The sequence below is a fragment of the Acanthopagrus latus genome, chromosome 24 (genome assembly GCF_904848185.1).
Source record: "Acanthopagrus latus isolate v.2019 chromosome 24, fAcaLat1.1, whole genome shotgun sequence".
NCBI lineage: Eukaryota > Metazoa > Chordata > Actinopteri > Spariformes > Sparidae > Acanthopagrus > Acanthopagrus latus.
Genome location: NC_051062.1, coordinates 10,661,516 through 10,668,444, shown reverse-complemented (window position 1 = coordinate 10,668,444; position 6,929 = coordinate 10,661,516). Strand labels below are relative to the sequence as shown.

The 6,929-nt window shown below is 42.8% G+C and overlaps 11 non-coding genes across 11 annotated transcripts; all 11 read right to left on the bottom strand.

The window, feature by feature from the left end:
- Positions 1-3,191: 3,191 nt before the first annotated feature.
- On the bottom strand, positions 3,192-3,265 carry trnai-aau. The gene has a single exon. It is a non-coding gene; the product is annotated as a tRNA-Ile (tRNA).
- A 251-nt stretch (positions 3,266-3,516) lies between these two features.
- On the bottom strand, positions 3,517-3,590 carry trnai-aau. Its single transcript has one exon. It is a non-coding gene; the product is annotated as a tRNA-Ile (tRNA).
- A 234-nt stretch (positions 3,591-3,824) lies between these two features.
- trnar-ucg lies at positions 3,825-3,897 on the bottom strand. The gene has a single exon. It is a non-coding gene; the product is annotated as a tRNA-Arg (tRNA).
- Positions 3,898-4,101: 204 nt separating this feature from the next.
- trnai-aau lies at positions 4,102-4,175 on the bottom strand. The gene has a single exon. It is a non-coding gene; the product is annotated as a tRNA-Ile (tRNA).
- Positions 4,176-4,555: 380 nt separating this feature from the next.
- Positions 4,556-4,629, bottom strand: trnai-aau. The gene has a single exon. It is a non-coding gene; the product is annotated as a tRNA-Ile (tRNA).
- A 312-nt stretch (positions 4,630-4,941) lies between these two features.
- On the bottom strand, positions 4,942-5,014 carry trnar-ucg. Its single transcript has one exon. It is a non-coding gene; the product is annotated as a tRNA-Arg (tRNA).
- Positions 5,015-5,212: 198 nt separating this feature from the next.
- Positions 5,213-5,286, bottom strand: trnai-aau. The gene has a single exon. It is a non-coding gene; the product is annotated as a tRNA-Ile (tRNA).
- Positions 5,287-5,583: 297 nt separating this feature from the next.
- trnar-ucg lies at positions 5,584-5,656 on the bottom strand. Its single transcript has one exon. It is a non-coding gene; the product is annotated as a tRNA-Arg (tRNA).
- A 204-nt stretch (positions 5,657-5,860) lies between these two features.
- Positions 5,861-5,934, bottom strand: trnai-aau. Its single transcript has one exon. It is a non-coding gene; the product is annotated as a tRNA-Ile (tRNA).
- Positions 5,935-6,428: 494 nt separating this feature from the next.
- trnai-aau lies at positions 6,429-6,502 on the bottom strand. Its single transcript has one exon. It is a non-coding gene; the product is annotated as a tRNA-Ile (tRNA).
- Positions 6,503-6,799: 297 nt separating this feature from the next.
- On the bottom strand, positions 6,800-6,872 carry trnar-ucg. The gene has a single exon. It is a non-coding gene; the product is annotated as a tRNA-Arg (tRNA).
- Positions 6,873-6,929: the final 57 nt, after the last annotated feature.

The window sequence follows — 6,929 nt, the reverse complement described above, 5'->3', positions numbered from 1 at the left end:
TCAGAAGCTGCATCCAGAATAAAAAGTCATGTCAGAGAGCTGAACTCATTCATTTTTTTTTTTTTATCTGACTGCCTCATCACACACACACACACACACAAACACAATACAAACGCTTCATATCTTGGAGAATTCACGCTGAACCTCTCTCAGCGTGCTCATCCACCAACCCCTGTGCAACACAATGACAGTGGATGATTCCCTCCTCCCCCCTAAACTCACACACTGCATCTCCCTTCAAGGCTGCATCGCAAATTGAACGACCCCTCGTCGGGAACCTCTCAACTTACTCTGTCGCAATGTGCAGTCACTGCTCGCCTTTCCATCCCCTTTTTTATTGTTTTAATTGCCTCACTCGCCTATTAAAACAGGCTGAACGTGCTCAGAAGATGCACGACGCTCACGTTGTCTTTTTGAGGGTGCATCCTGAGCCTGAGGCCTGTCTCATTGGCATGCACTCCCTGGGCACTTTCAGAGAACAGACGGTCATCATGAGACGTCATGCCGCCCATGAAAATCCTCTAAAACAGGAGTTTGTATTCATTGCAGGGTTTTTTTCCCGGTGTTTTTCCGCTCAACTGTCATCTGTTCGACTTGTTGTTACCCTTCTTCGGAAGCAATTTTGAAAATGGATGTCCTCAGTGTTTGACGGGGGAAAAGTTGTGGCTAAACTTGTTCTATCTTTGTAAGAATTACTGCAAATTATGTGGGAAATGTGTCTCATTACCTTGAAGGACAACATGTGGTCAGGTGGATGAGCCTGTGCTGAACATGAAAGTGGTCGTTAGCCGTTGAATCCAATTAAGGGAGACACATTTTCATGAGATCTTAATTGGATCAGGTGTGCCAGAGCAGAGCTGCTGCAGAAACCCTGTGGGGCAGCTGCTAGCACTGAGGGACTTCACCAGGATAAACACCACATTAGCCAAAAAACTTAATAAAAAAAAAAAACCCTTCTAAAAGGACCACACAGACCTGTCAGGAGTCACCTTAACCACCAAGTGACGAGAGGACTGACACAAAAATCACCTGTGTACCTGCCAGCCTTCAGCTTCTGAGGTGAGTTTGTTTTCATGACATTTTTAAAAACAATGTTGTAGCATCAGTGAAAATGAACTTACAGCTGATTTTAAGGATCTCATTTCTGCTAGATGCTAACAGTCTTTTGTTTAGCTAACATTGTTTTATTTAGCCAACATTGTTTTGTTTAGCTAACATTGTTTTGTTTAGCTAACATTTTTTTGTTTAGCTAACCTTGTTTTATCTAGCTGTTGTTTGTTGTTTAGCTTATGTTCTCCATTTAGCTAGTTGACACTCTTGTGTTTAACTTATGTTCTTTTGTTTCGGTAACATTTTTTTTTTGGTCCAGCTAACACTCTTTTGTTAAACTAGTTTAAATTATTTTATTTGGCTAACATTGTTTTGTTTAGCTAACATTGTTTTGTTTAGCTAACATTTTTTTGTTTAGCTAACATTGTTTTATTTAGCCAACATTGTTTTGTTTAGCTAACATTGTTTTGTTTAGCTAACCTTGTTTTATTTAGCTGTTGTTTGTTGTTTAGCTTATGTTCTCCATTTAGCTAGTTGTCACTGTTAACTTATGTTCTTTTGTTTCGGTAACATTTTTTTTTGGTCCAGCTAACACTCTTTTGTTAAGCTTGTTTAAATTATTTTATTTGGCTAACATTGTTTTGTTTTGCAAACATTCCTTTGTCTGGCTAATGTTCTCTTGCTTAACTATTGTTCTTGTTAGCTAACATTCTTTTGTCTAGTTAACACTCTTCTGTTTAGCTATTGTTCTTCTGTTTAGCTCCTTAGTTTCACTAACCCATTTTTTGTTAACTTAGCTAGTTAAAATCCAGACCAGAAAACACATAGAAGACATGTGACGAAGGGGTTTAGGTCAGTTTTAAAACTCCTGCTCAGTCATCAGAATGCCTTCGCTAACAGCTAATAATAACTGGTAGTTATAGGAATGAGGTAACTTGGTGGGTAATTTGTTATGTATGGACATGTATGGATTGAGTAATAAATTTTCCTGAAAATTAACTACTTTAAGATAGGAGGATATACCAGAGTCCTCAAAGCTGGAAGGGTTAGGTTTACGGTTAATATGGTTTACAGTTAATATGTTGTAATTGATAAAACCTTTTTAGTAATTACAACATATTTAGGCTGATCGCCACCACGTGAAGCAGGTGAAGTGCCTTTTTCCTGGTGTACGTGCAGAAAAAACAAAAATGATACATATACCCCAGCTCAATAACATTCATTTACTTTGGTACATTGAATGTATTCCCCCTGCTGAGAGGAGTAGATGAAATTAAATTCCTAGAGGACACAGATTGTAGGTGTGCAGTCAGCATGCCATCGCCTCAGTTACAGTAATATCTCCAGCTAAATGTACTGTATATATTCACCGATTTTCTTTCAACCTAAATTAGTTGATCTAGAAACAGCATCACGACTGTAAATATATTGCACTTAAATATTGTCCTTCCTTATTTATAACGTAATACATGCAAGTTATCCCTGAATGAAATTGTACTGAAGGAAAGAATGTGACTGACAGACAGGTCAAGACCTAAGGGCACCTCAGTATAAATATCCTTCTTATTTGCTGTCTCCTCTGCAGGTGTTTGAACCCTGAACAGTGATCCGTGAAGGTGCTGCGTCACGCATCAGCTCTGAGCGATAAAGGTGAAGTGTGTGTATGTGTGCAAGTGGGTAAGCATTGTAAGATGTCAGTGGTACAGAGACATATTTGTTTCTTTTAAAAGCTGAGAGCAGGACTATAACTGAGAGCAGATTCTTAAATGAACAGAAATTTAAAGACAGATTTAGTTTCTGCTTTCAATTATGTTATGAGAAAAATCTTAGATTTTGGCATTACACTTGCATCCATGTAATTTAAATAATCCTTCAATTTGATGATTAATGTCCCAATATATAATGTATTTGGTTTAATGTTATCTCCATGTTGACATCTGGCCATGAAGTCAGACAGAGGATTCCACCTTTTTTGGAGGGTAATTAGCTCAAATGGCAGACCCCATGCTTTGTGCAATTAAGTAGAACTCATTTTCAAGGTCTTCATAGCTCCTTTCTGTGCAGAACAAAATGTTCTTGACTGTGACTTTCCTTACCAGCAGAGGTGTATCCACAGTGTAAGTCAGCTAAATTTAAACTACTGGCCAGTATGGGGATCGAACCCATGACCTTGGCGTTATTAGCACCACGCTCTAACCAACTGAGCTAACCGGCCATGTTCCAAGTGCTTTCTGTCAACATTTTCAGGAAAATACGTCCGCGACAGAAGTAAGAATGAGGGCCTCATTATCGTGTTTTTGTTGTGACAGCCTTGCAGTTAGCTTCTTTGGAGGGCAATAAGCTTAAATGGCAGACCTCATTCTTTGCATGTGAGATCAAGTGGAACTCATTTTCAAGGTCTCCATAGCTCCTTACTGTGCAGAACAAAAGGTTCTCCACTGTGACTTTCAGCTAAATTTAAACTACTGGCCAGTATGGGGGTTGAACCCATGACCTTGGCGTTATTAGCACCACGCTCTAACCAACTGAGCTAACCGGCCATGTGTCGAGTTGTTTCTGTCAACATTTTCCGAAAAGTATATCCGCGACAGAAGTAAAAATGAGAGCTCCATTATAGTGTTTGCATGTCAGATCAAGTGGAACTCATTTTCAAGGTCTCCATAACTCCTTCCTGTGCAGAACAAAAGGTTCTCCTCTGTGACATTCCAGCAAGTCACCTTGGTTGAGATGGGCATCATCTGCCTTGTTGCATGACGTCTGAACGAGGAGGATTCCAACCACGAAGGGACTCGAACCCTCAATCTTCTGATCCGAAGTCAGACGCCTTGTCCATTAGGCCACGTGGTCTCCTTCGGACTGGTGTTCTCCTTTTGTTCTGATGCGTCTGTGGTTGTCACAGACTTCAACATCAACAGCTGTGAACCTGGGGTTCACTTTGAATGCAGAGTCAATGACGATGTGTCGTCGTTGTGAGTGAAGTTGTTGATCGCCTCCGAACTCACTCACCAGCAGAGGTGTGTCCACAGTGTGGATCAGCTAAATTTAAACTACTGGCCAGTATGGGGGTCGAACCCATGACCTTGGCGTTATTAGCACCACACTCTAACCAACTGAGCTAACCGGCCATGTGTTGAGTTGTTTCTGTCAACTTTTTCTGAAAAGTACATAAAGGAAGTGAAAATGAGAGCTCCATTATAGTGTTTTTGTTGTGACGGCCTTGCAGTTAGCTTCTTAGGAGGGCAATTAGCTTAAATGGCAGACCTCCTGCTTTGCATGCGAGATCAAGTGGAACTCATTTTCAAGGTCTCCATAGCTCCTTTCTGTGCAGAACAAAAGGTTCTCGACTGTCACAGACTTCATCATCAACAGCTGTGAACCTGGGGTTCACTTTGGAAGCCGAGTCAACAACGATGTGACGTCATTGTGAGTGAAGTTGTTGATCACCTCCAAACTTACTCACCAGCAGAGGTGTGTCCACAGTGTGGATCAGCTAAATTTAAACTACTGGCCAGTATGGGGATCGAACCCATGACCTTGGCGTTATTAGCACCACGCTCTAACCAACTGAGCTAACCGGCCATGTGTTGAGCTGTTTCTGTCAACATTTTCCGAAAAGTACGTCCGCAACAGAAGTAAAAATGAGAGCTCCATTATAGTGTTTTTGTTGTGACGGCCTTGCAGTTAGCTTCTTTGGAGGGCAATTAGCTTAAATAGCAGACCTCATGCTTTGCATGCGAGATCAAGTGGAACTCATTTTCAAGGTCTCCATAGCTCTTTTCTGTGCAGAACAAAAGGTTCGCGACTGGGACTTTTCAAGGTGATACTCTAGCAAGTCGCCTTGATTGAGACGGGCATCAGCTGCCTTGTTGCATGACTTTGGAACGAGGATTCTAACCACGAAGGGACTCGAACCCTCAATCTTCTGATCCGAAGTCAGACGCCTTGTCCATTAGGCCACGTGGTCTCCTTCTGGATGGTGTTCTCCTTTTTTTCCGACGCGTCTGTGGTTGTCACAGACTTCATCATCAACAACTGTGAACCTGGGGTTCACTTTGGAAGCCGAGTCAATGAGCCGTCATTGTGAGTGAAGTTGTTGATCATCTCCAAACTCACTCACCAGCAGAGGTGTGTCCACATTGTGGATCAGCTAAATTTAAACTACTGGCCAGTATGGGGATCGAACCCATGACCTTGGCGTTATTAGCACCACACTCTAACCAACTGAGCTAACCGGCCATGTGTTGAGCTGTTTCTGTCAACATTTTCTGAAAAGTACATAAAGGAAGTAAAAATGAGAGCTCCATTATAGTGTTTTTGTTGTGACGGCCTTGCAGTTAGCTTCTTAGGAGGGCAATTAGCTTAAATGGCAGACCTCCTGCTTTGCATGCGAGATCAAGTGGAACTCATTTTCAAGGTCTCCATAGCTCCTTTCTGTGCAGAACAAAAGGTTTTCCACTGTGACTTTCCAAGGCGATACTCTAGCAAGTCGCCTTTGTTGAGATGGGCATCATCTGCCTCGTCGCATGAGGATTCTAACCACGAAGGGACTCGAACCCTCAATCTTCTGATCCGAAGTCAGACGCCTTCTCCATTAGGCCACGTGGTCTCCTTCAGACTGGTGTTCTCCTTTTGTTCCCACGTGTCTGTGGTTGTCACAGACTTCATCATCAACAGCTGTGAACCTGGGGTTCACTTTGGAAGCCGAGTCAATGACGATGTGCCTTCATTGTGAGTGAAGTTGTTGATCATCTCCAAACTCACTCACCAGCAGAAGTGTGTCCACAGTGTGGATCAGCTAAATTTAAACTACTGGCCAGTATGGGGGTCGAACCCATGACCTTGGCGTTATTAGCACCACGCTCTAACCAACTGAGCTAACCGGCCATGTGTCGAGTTGTTTCTGTCAACATTTTCCGAAAAGTATATCCGCGACAGAAGTAAAAATGAGAGCTCCATTATAGTGTTTGCATGTCAGATCAAGTGGAACTCATTTTCAAGGTCTCCATAACTCCTTCCTGTGCAGAACCAAAGGTTCTCCTCTGTGACATTCCAGCAAGTCACCTTGGTTGAGACGGGCATCATCTGCCTTGTTGCATGACGTCTGAACGAGGAGGATTCCAACCACGAAGGGACTCGAACCCTCAATCTTCTGATCCGAATCAGACGCCTTGTCCATTAGGCCACGGGGTCTCCTTTTGTTCTGATGTGTCTGTGGTTGTCACAGACTTCAACATCAACAGCTGTGAACCTGGGGTTTACTTTGGAAGCCGAGTCAATGACGATGTGTCGTCATTGACAATGTGTCGTCATTGTTCATCTCCAAACTCACTCACCAGCAGAGGTGTGACCACAATGTGGATCAGCTAAATTTAAACTACTGGCCAGTATGGGGATCGAACCCATGACCTTGGCGTTATTAGCACCACACTCTAACCAACTGAGCTAACCGGCCATGTGTTGAGCTGGTTCTGTCAACATTTTCTGAAAAGTACATAAAGGAAGTGAAAATGAGAGCTCCATTATAGTGTTTTTGTTGTGACGGCCTTGCAGTTAGCTTCTTAGGAGGGCAATTAGCTTAAATGGCAGACCTCCTGCTTTGCATGCGAGATCAAGTGGAACTCATTTTCAAGGTCTCCATAGCTCCTTTCTGTGCAGAACAAAAGGTTCTCTACTGTGACTTTCTAAGGTGATACTCTAGCAAGTCGCCTTTGTTGAGATGGGCATCATCTGCCTCGTCGCATGAGGATTCTAACCACGAAGGGACTCGAACCCTCAATCTTCTGATCCGAAGTCAGACGCCTTGTCCATTAGGCCACGTGGTCTCCTTCGGACTGGGCTTCTCCTTTTGTTCCCACGTGTCTGTGGTTGTCACACTTTGG